This window comes from Crocodylus porosus, unplaced genomic scaffold (assembly GCF_001723895.1).
Source record: "Crocodylus porosus isolate Cpor-Errol unplaced genomic scaffold, CroPor_comp1, whole genome shotgun sequence".
Taxonomy (NCBI): Eukaryota; Metazoa; Chordata; order Crocodylia; family Crocodylidae; genus Crocodylus; species Crocodylus porosus.
This window is the reverse complement of record NW_017728943.1, coordinates 39,926,735-39,935,361: the sequence shown is the minus strand read 5'-3', so window position 1 is coordinate 39,935,361 and position 8,627 is coordinate 39,926,735.

Below are 8,627 nucleotides of genomic sequence, written 5' to 3'. Positions count from 1 at the left end.
AGGCTGCCCCAGGCCAATACCACTAACAATCAGCGTATCAGCATCAAGCCCAGAGCAGCCCACAGTCTGTGATATCTGGCATGGCAAGATGCATTATTTTTGAGATGGGGCATAAAATTCCTGATAGCACCATTATAATAATGTCTGCCAAGGGCTCAAGAATGAATGTGTACTATACACTCTTCTCCCACTTTCACCCCCTCACCCCTCCAGGAAAATGCTTGTTTTCACATTGCAGCTCTATTATGCAAAAACGTGAGGAGAGGGTTCCATTTACTCTGTGTTTTGAGCAGTTAGAGGATTTTGCAATACAAAACAAAAGCTCAGCATCTCTGAGACGGGATCCAGCATGTGTCAGTTAGTTTCAACAGGTCACATTTTGTTAGTTCCAAAGTATGTTGGGTTGGAAGGGCAAACTAAAGACTGTGTGCGGGTAACTTAAAATAAGAAGCTAAAATAATGTGCTAGACTTGAGGTCAAATTCATCCTTTGGGTCGCTCCACTAATGGCATTTTATCAGGACTGCTTCCATTGTGGAGCTGTTACTGGACATGCTTTAAATCGCTGAACATTATAGCAAGAGATGTCCAATCTTGGTGTTACATGTGCAGAGCACATTCAAATGACACAGGCCTATTGCAGTGGCATGTTTCTTTTAGTAGCATTTCATTCTGAATTCAGTGGCCCCATTAACACACATTATTAAAGCATTTTTGCTTTTATTTTCATTTCTTCCAAAATGATGCTCAGTTCTCCTTTCTTGGTTGTAATTGGCAGGATCTTTTATTATTTTTGACATATTTAAGAAGTGAGCATATTGTTATACTAGTTTTAAAAACTCTTTCTGGGTGTCCTGCATGTCTTGTGCATCTAGATTTCTAACTGCTGGTGGTCTGTTTCTTAATGACTTATTTCTGTCTAACACTGTGGTAAAATTTCTCTGCAGAAGTCTGTACATGAGTTTAGTGTATGATGGTTTCTGATCTAGTTTTAACAGCATGTCTTACCACACTGCTTTTAAAAAAATGATAGCTTTTGGAGTTGCTGTCTGGAACATTATTCAGCTTTGAGTGACTGTTAGCAGCATGGCTCTTACCATTAAAATTGTTTAGGCCTGGGAGAAATGCAAGGCAGGAGAGGTGGGCTGGGTATTTTAATCCATTTTTTGCTGTTGGTCTGCCAGTGCTTCTGATGGAGAAAGTGTGGTTGGGTTGCTTGAGTTGGGTATAGAAATCCGTCACTTTTGCTTACTGATTAACAGAGGGAATAGTATTATTTATGTTCTGTGTCTACCATTAAGAAAGTTCCTGAGTATGCACAATACTTTATTCCCATGGAGGAGAATGGAGTTGAATTTTATATGGTCAGATAGTTATAGCCATAGTCTTATTTTGTGTAGTTGCTTAGTTGTCTTTTGCTTTGTTTGTTTCATACTTTATTTTTTTATTAGATTTTTTTTATGACAGCCAATGCAAAAAAGTCTCAGGGCAACACAAAAGAGTCGCATAGCTTTTTATTGTAACACTAGTTTTGTATGGCCATAGAAATCCCTTTTCAGATACTGTTTTGGAGATCTCCTGTCTACTTTAGTTGGCCTGCCCCCAGAAAATTTATTTTTCTATTGACTGAAATTGTAGTGGTCAAAGCCTTACATCTCCCTGTCCTTGTGTGTGTGTGTAGGTTGAGGCCTGTGTTGTATGATATAGGCTATGGATTATTTTTTTATTTGTAAAACTAGATTTTTTTTATTTTGGAAGATCTATGGCTTGCTTCTCGATTTAAAGTCTGGGGTCTTTTATGCTGCCTTTACACCTGTATTGTGGTAGTGCTTAGGGGCTCAACCAGGGAGCAGAATGCCACTATGTTACAGACACTGAACAGAAAGGTGGTCCCCAAAGTGGGTAGTATCTATTTCTACCAATCAGAGGAAAGGGGCAGGGTGGCAGAGTAGTTAGTGGATCCTGCTACGTCTTCAGGGGGACTGAAAGGTGTCTTGATATGACACTAGATGGGTCATTTCTCTTTTTTTTGGTGCTGTTGACTACAGACACAGGTGTACCTTTGCCAAGGACAGGTTTAGCGGCGGTGGGTAAACCTCATTAGTTTCAAGTAGTTTGACTCAATAAAAGCAACCGTTTGTCCTGGTGCAAAGCTGAACAATGCCAGCTCCTGGTAGAATTCTGCTAACTCCACTCCCAAAGCCTGTTCTAAATGGATCAGAGAGACTGGAGCACATAAGCAGCATCCTTGCTCAAGTAGAGCAGCTGCTACTGGAGGAGCTATTTCTGTTGGAGAGGAGGAAAGGGTGGTAAGTGGCTTATAGTTAGAACTCAACCCCTTTATGGATGGATTCAATGGTTCATTGCTGGGAGGGGCTCCACAGCCCCTAGCACAGCTTTTCAGAGTCTGGGCATCCCTCCAAAGCTTTTTGAATTTGTTGGCATTCCCAGTTGAGAACCACTGTTGTACTGCCTCAGCTTACCTTGGTGCTTTCCATCCGGGGTGCTGCCACATGTTTCTGCCTGTTTTAGGGTTATCTGATAAACCTAAAGCAGCAGGAGCAGAGGCATAAAAAGTGGGTTTCATGTCCTGGCCAAAGCTCCTGTGTCCCTGGAAGGGTGAGGGGAGAAAAAGAGGGTAGTTTTTCCTGCTCTGGGTGTTCCTGCACCTGATTCCTCTGGCCAGGTGGAGGGGCCAGCCTGGCTCTTCTAACTGGGGAGTGCAAAGGAATGCTGCTAGGGCCCCCACTCTTGCCACAGCCCTTCCTGACCTGACCCTGCATGCTCGTCCTGGAAAGAGAGAGACATTGGAGAGTCTCACCTACCTTTCACACCTGCTTCCAGGAGAGGAGTGTATGGGGTCAGACTGAGAAGGGCTGTGAGAAGAGTGTGTGCTCCAGCAGCAGCCACTTCCAGATATGACTCTGCAGGAGGTGCATGGCTCATCCCAGGGTGCACACCAATGGAGTACTATTGCTTGAGTGATTGGCTGCACATGGACACCTGAGAATTAATTACTCTCCTGCCTTTAGCAACAGGCCTTGCCATTAGTCTGTTATTATAGTGATAGGAAACCCTGGGGAAGCTGTTAAACCTGCTATTCTTGTTCGGTGAAGAAGCTGAGGGTTTGTTTTCCAAGGTTGTTTCCGTCATTTCTCCTGAGCAGTAATGTCAGATTCTGTGTGTGTATGTCTTTATATAATAAAGCAATTGGGGCTTGTGGACAGAGGTGATATCTTTTATTAGACCAACAAGATTTTTGCAAAAAAAGTATTTAATTGCAAGCTTTCAGGCACAAACACCCTTCATCAGGCATCAGAGAAAAGATTGTAAAAGTTCTTCTGGGTAGAAATGAAAGTTCGTATTTCATAGGATTTCACAGAGGGGTCAATAGATGGAAAAACCCTCTGGGCAGCAGTTCTTAGCTGGTAAGGAGTCTCAGCTCTCCTGTGAGGCTGCTATGATGCAAATTACCTTAGACAAAGGCAGGAGCAGGATCTCAGGTTTCAGGTGGTCAGAGTTGTTTCCTGCTTGGGAAAATATGAAGATTTCATTTAAAAAATCTTTTTATATAATATGCACTCTCTGAAAGGTTTTATGTAGTACCTGACATATGCTCCAGTACACCCCCAGAACTCACCAGGTTTAAAAGGAAGTAGCTTGCCATCTTCCCCAATTTGTGACTGAGCAGACTGTTTTCCGACAAGATCATATCAAAACACCCTGGCAATAGGTTCGTGTATTTGGCATGGGTAGGAGGGATGATGTTGCAGCTAAGACAAAGGATGAAGAGTCAGAAAAGCTGGGATTTATCTTCCTTGCTGCCAGGCTTCCTGAATGATCTTAGGTGACAGTCTTCTCACATGCAGGATAGAGGTGGTATTTATCTACTCCCTTGGGTCTTCAGGGAAGTTTAATCATTTAATCATTGAAGAGTACTCTGCTGTTTTCCAAAACAGCATTTTCTATAGACATGCGAAGTGTTTTAGTCCTTGTGTAAGATGTATAAAGTTATTAATAACGCTTGGAATTCAGGAGAAATGGGGCAAAACATGCACCCTTGTCTGTTCTGGTTTACGTGTTAATATCTGAATCTTGAAGTAGAGGCAGGCAACGTGTAGAAAATTCATGTTTCTTGCCTGCTTCCAGTGGTGAATTTACATGTTAAAAAAACACTGGTTTTTCAGAGAAGATGAAAGAAACCCAAAGGAAATGGCTTCTACAAATTATTCAAATACATTTAAAAGGAAAATCTCCTTGTTCTGTGCAAAAAGTGAAATTAACATGTTCAGCAAAGAATTAAAAACTCTAGCCCCATGACAAGGTTGGTTTTTTTTTTTAAAACAGAATCCTAGCTTTCCATCATAGAATATAATACTGAGATGCAAATGAATAATGTGAAAGATGCGAAGTGACAGAGAGGTATTTTCAGTTAAATAGAAGAACACAAAAAAAGCACATTGGTGATTATTTTCAATGCTTTTCTTTGCAGTTTGTTTAATAAACAATAAACAGTGAAGTCAGAGCATTTATACAGCTGCATTGGGTGCTGTAAATGTGTCTCTATACCCCCTCCCTCCCCTTTCCCCTCCCCCCACCCCAGGGCATTGTATCTCCTATAGCCTAGTTGTGGTCCCCTCCTCACCCCCGTCCCTCTATTGTTAGTTCCTCGCTCGGACAATCTGTATTTCCCTACTGGCTTTATCATCTTTTCTTGGATTCACAATCCTAAAACATGTACTAATAAAAGTCAAGCTGTACTGGTCTGGTACCTGAGCCAAAATGCATTTAAAAATGGCCCTCTGTAGTGGAGGGTGCACCCCTCTTTGCTTGCCAACAGGACTCTTTACAAGAGCCTCATAGTTAGCTTCCCACTGGTCAACTTCCAGGGGAAGGATATGGCTAGAGGCTGATTTTATGGAAATGGGAGTCCTCCCTAGCTTGCTCCTGCAGCCATGCGCCTAAGGGCAACTGTATCTCGGGGCATGCAGACTTCAAGCCTCTGGGCTTGGGCCTGCACTAGGATGCCTACCAAAGGATTTGGAAGTATCTGAAGCCCCAGGCTGAAAAGTCTGGGGTGGAGGATACTTGCTGGTAGTACAGCAACATAAGGCTTTTGAATAATTCAAAGGATTTGGAATTGATCTGGCTAATTTGACCCCTCACCCCCCAAAAAAAAAAAAAAAAAAAGTTGAGGGAGGTGGAAGAAGGGGTGAGGAAGATGGGAAGGATATGAAGAGGCAGCACTTTGTGTGATTGTGAAGGTGATGGGTATGTGGGCATGCAGGGACATGGGAGCACAGGTGTGCAGTATGGTGATTATAAAGGGGGAAAAGGAGGGTGTAAAGGTGTGTTTTGGACTGTCAAGTAAACCATAGCAGTTGCAAGACCAGGTTTGTTGAGGCATGGGCATGTGTGTGTATAAATAGATACATATACACATACATACGTGTCTGTGTGTGAGTATGTATGTGTGTGTGTGTGTGTGTGTGTGTGTGTGTGTATATATATATAAGGTTTATACTACATGTAAGTAGATGCCAAAGTGCTGCTCAAAAGCATGTTTATGGAGTACCTGTGCTAAAACTTGCAGCAGTTTCAAAAAAAAGGTAACATGCATCAATTCTGGATAAACTATGTGCATGGGCACTATATGCAAATTGCTACAGCCATTTTTAATTTCAAGGTTGTTTTCAAATTTGCTTCTCACTGCCATGTGGTCAGGGAGAGCAGGGTCTGATGGGGAAGGGGCTGCCAGGGAAACAAGTTGGGAAGAAGCAGCAAAAGGGTTACCTGACCCCCACCCTGATTTAATTTCCCTTAGTAGCTGTGGAAGGGGGGGGAATTCAAGGCAAACCTCCAATAATTAGATTTTATTCCTGAAAAATTATAACAAGTTTATAAACTTTTGATGTACAGAATCTAATTACTGGGGGCTCATTTTATACTCAGGTTCATCTTCTATTTGACTAAACACAGTAATTACAAAAAATGTATTTCTAAGATCCCATATGAAGTTGTCCCTCTAGTTTTATTCCCCACAAATATACTTCAGTATTCACCATGAAACATTTAGGCTGTAACAGTAAAGATTAGTAGCATAGACAGGCTTCTCATGTATTCTGTGCCAGTTTTCAGTTTCCCATAACTCAGGCCTGGCCTGAACTTAAATTTCATCAGACCTACAGCAGTTGCGAATGTCTTTTTTACCACCGCTAACCCTATGCAGCGGTGCTATTAAAATCCCTCATCTTGATTGATGCAGTTATATCAGCAAAGAAGTCCTTTGCTAATTTAGCTTGCTCTTTGGAATTGGTTTAAGCTAAAGCAACAGAAGAACACTATGGCTGTGGTATAAGCCATCTTGCACTACTGGCAACTCCTTTTAAATGCAGAAAAAAGCCCGCTTCGTTGCAGTGAGAGATGTGACTGCAGCTCATGTAAACATACTTAAGCTGGTTTTGAAGTAGCTTGTGTGGTAGTGCTACCAATTTACCCACAGCAGCTAGGAGTTCATCAAGGCTAAAAAACCTGCTGGAGACACTTGGCTGGAATACCTGCTGAAACTTTGTTTTCACAATGGCTGGTAACAACCTTTGCTTCAGCCTGGTATTTAGTCCTTGAGAGAGGCAGTGTACTCTGGAGGGACAGAAGCATGGGGCTGAAAGTTCAGAACCCCAGTGCGCTAATCCAAGCTGATTTACCATATGGCCCAAGATAAATCATTCACCCCTGTGTTCTTTCCCTTACATAAAGTGGAGATATTTGCCTATCCCACCAGGGGTTTGAGTATTAATTACCTGATGTCTGGAAAGAGTTATACAAATGCTCAATAGTATTCAGTTCAGCTTTGTAATTTGGGTGAATCCCAGTGCAAAAAGCATGAAACGTAAGTTCGGCTGTTCTTAATATGTTATTCCTAGCAGAAATTTCTGCATGGTAATTAGGATTGTTCTGGCACCAGAACTAGAAACTTACCAGGATTTGAATTTGTATGCTCTTAGGGACCAGAAGCCTTACATAAGCATGTGCCTTTCAAGCAGCTACGTGGGGCCTTGTTCAGTCAAGAGACAGCCTGATTTGCTTCTCCACAGCTCTAAAGAAGACTTAGGAAAGAGGCCCCCAGCCACAACATTTTTTCTTGAGTGTGCCTCCTGCACACATACTCTTCTGCTTACCTTAGGAAAACTGGAGTTGGCTGCACCAGATCTCCTCTTTGGGAACACATCCTACTACTTAAAAGTACAACAACCCCAAGTGATAGAAGCTTTTCCCTGGAATCTTCTAACTAGGCAGCCATGTTCAGGGGCAGATCCAGAGAGTGTGCAGTGATGTGGCTACGTGCCCCCTTTCTGACCACAGCAGCAACTGGGGACTTAAGTCTCAAAGAAGGTAAGCATTTCCCCCTCCCTTTTCCTCTGTACTCAAAGGCACATACCCTTTTCTCCCCTCTCCCTCCTCCACCTTCCTTTCCTATGCCTACCACTGCCAGGGTATGTGCTGTCCTGGGGGAGAGGAGCTCCTGCCTACACCAGCTGGGCTGCGTGGTGGCCACACTAAGCCTGGGACTGCAGCAGAGGGCAGGCACATTCCTCCTCCCAGCCTGCTCCCCCAGGGGGCGTTCCCTGCCAGCCCTGGAGCAGGCATGGGGAAGGGGAATGTGCCCACCTACCACTGCCACAGTTCTGGATGAGTGCAGCCCCCGCGCAGCCCAGATGGAGTGGGACAGGAGCTCCCCTTGTCCTGGGATGCTGGCAGCAGCATCAGTGGAGTGGGGAATGGGAGGGGAAGAGAAGGAGTGGGGATGGGGTATTCTAAGCACCAAGGGGGAGGAGGGCAGGGAGTGCTTCCCTGGGCATGAATCTTCAGGTACTGTTCCTGCAGCACTGTCCACCTACCCCAGTGAGAGGAGCAGAGAAAAGAGTTTGGGAGCAGGCAGAAATTCTTTGGGGATGCCAGGGTACAACCCCAACATGGTGGCTGCTTTTGGAGAAGTTGGGCACTTGATTTCTCCCAGCTCCTTCCTGCACTTTTGCTATAGGAAATGAGCCAGACACTGTCACAGCTTGTGACTTAAGTCTCCACTTCCTGAACCTCGAGGAACCGATTCTCATGCCCCACCTATAGTTTGGGTTTTTTTTAACAGCAATGCCCGTGTATGAACCCGTGTGCTTCTGAGCACCAACCTTCAGCACAGACCCTCCTCATCTAAATGTTTTCCTAGTCATTTTGTGTACAAGACAAAGCAGCTTGTTCTGAAGCAATAGCCTTTACATCATAATGAAAGGAGACTTGCACAAGCAGGGAGTGTCCAACTAAGGGAGGCACAAGGCCTGTTGAAAGACTTGGGATGGAAATCAGCATGCCGTGAAGGAAATGAGGTTGGTGTGTTTGAATTCCTCCATTGTTGAGAGTAGTCGTGAGGTCCTCTGAAGGAAGGAATTTTATGGCATGAGGGCTAATCTCATTCAGACCCCATCATTAGGCTTTTGATCAGATGATGAGGCCCTTGAAAAATACACTGTGTTTTTCATTTATGACCCATCTTTACAGGCCTGTAAATTTCAGTGGATACACCTAGCTGTATCTTGTGCAGATCTGGATACTGATTTGATCACCATCACTGGT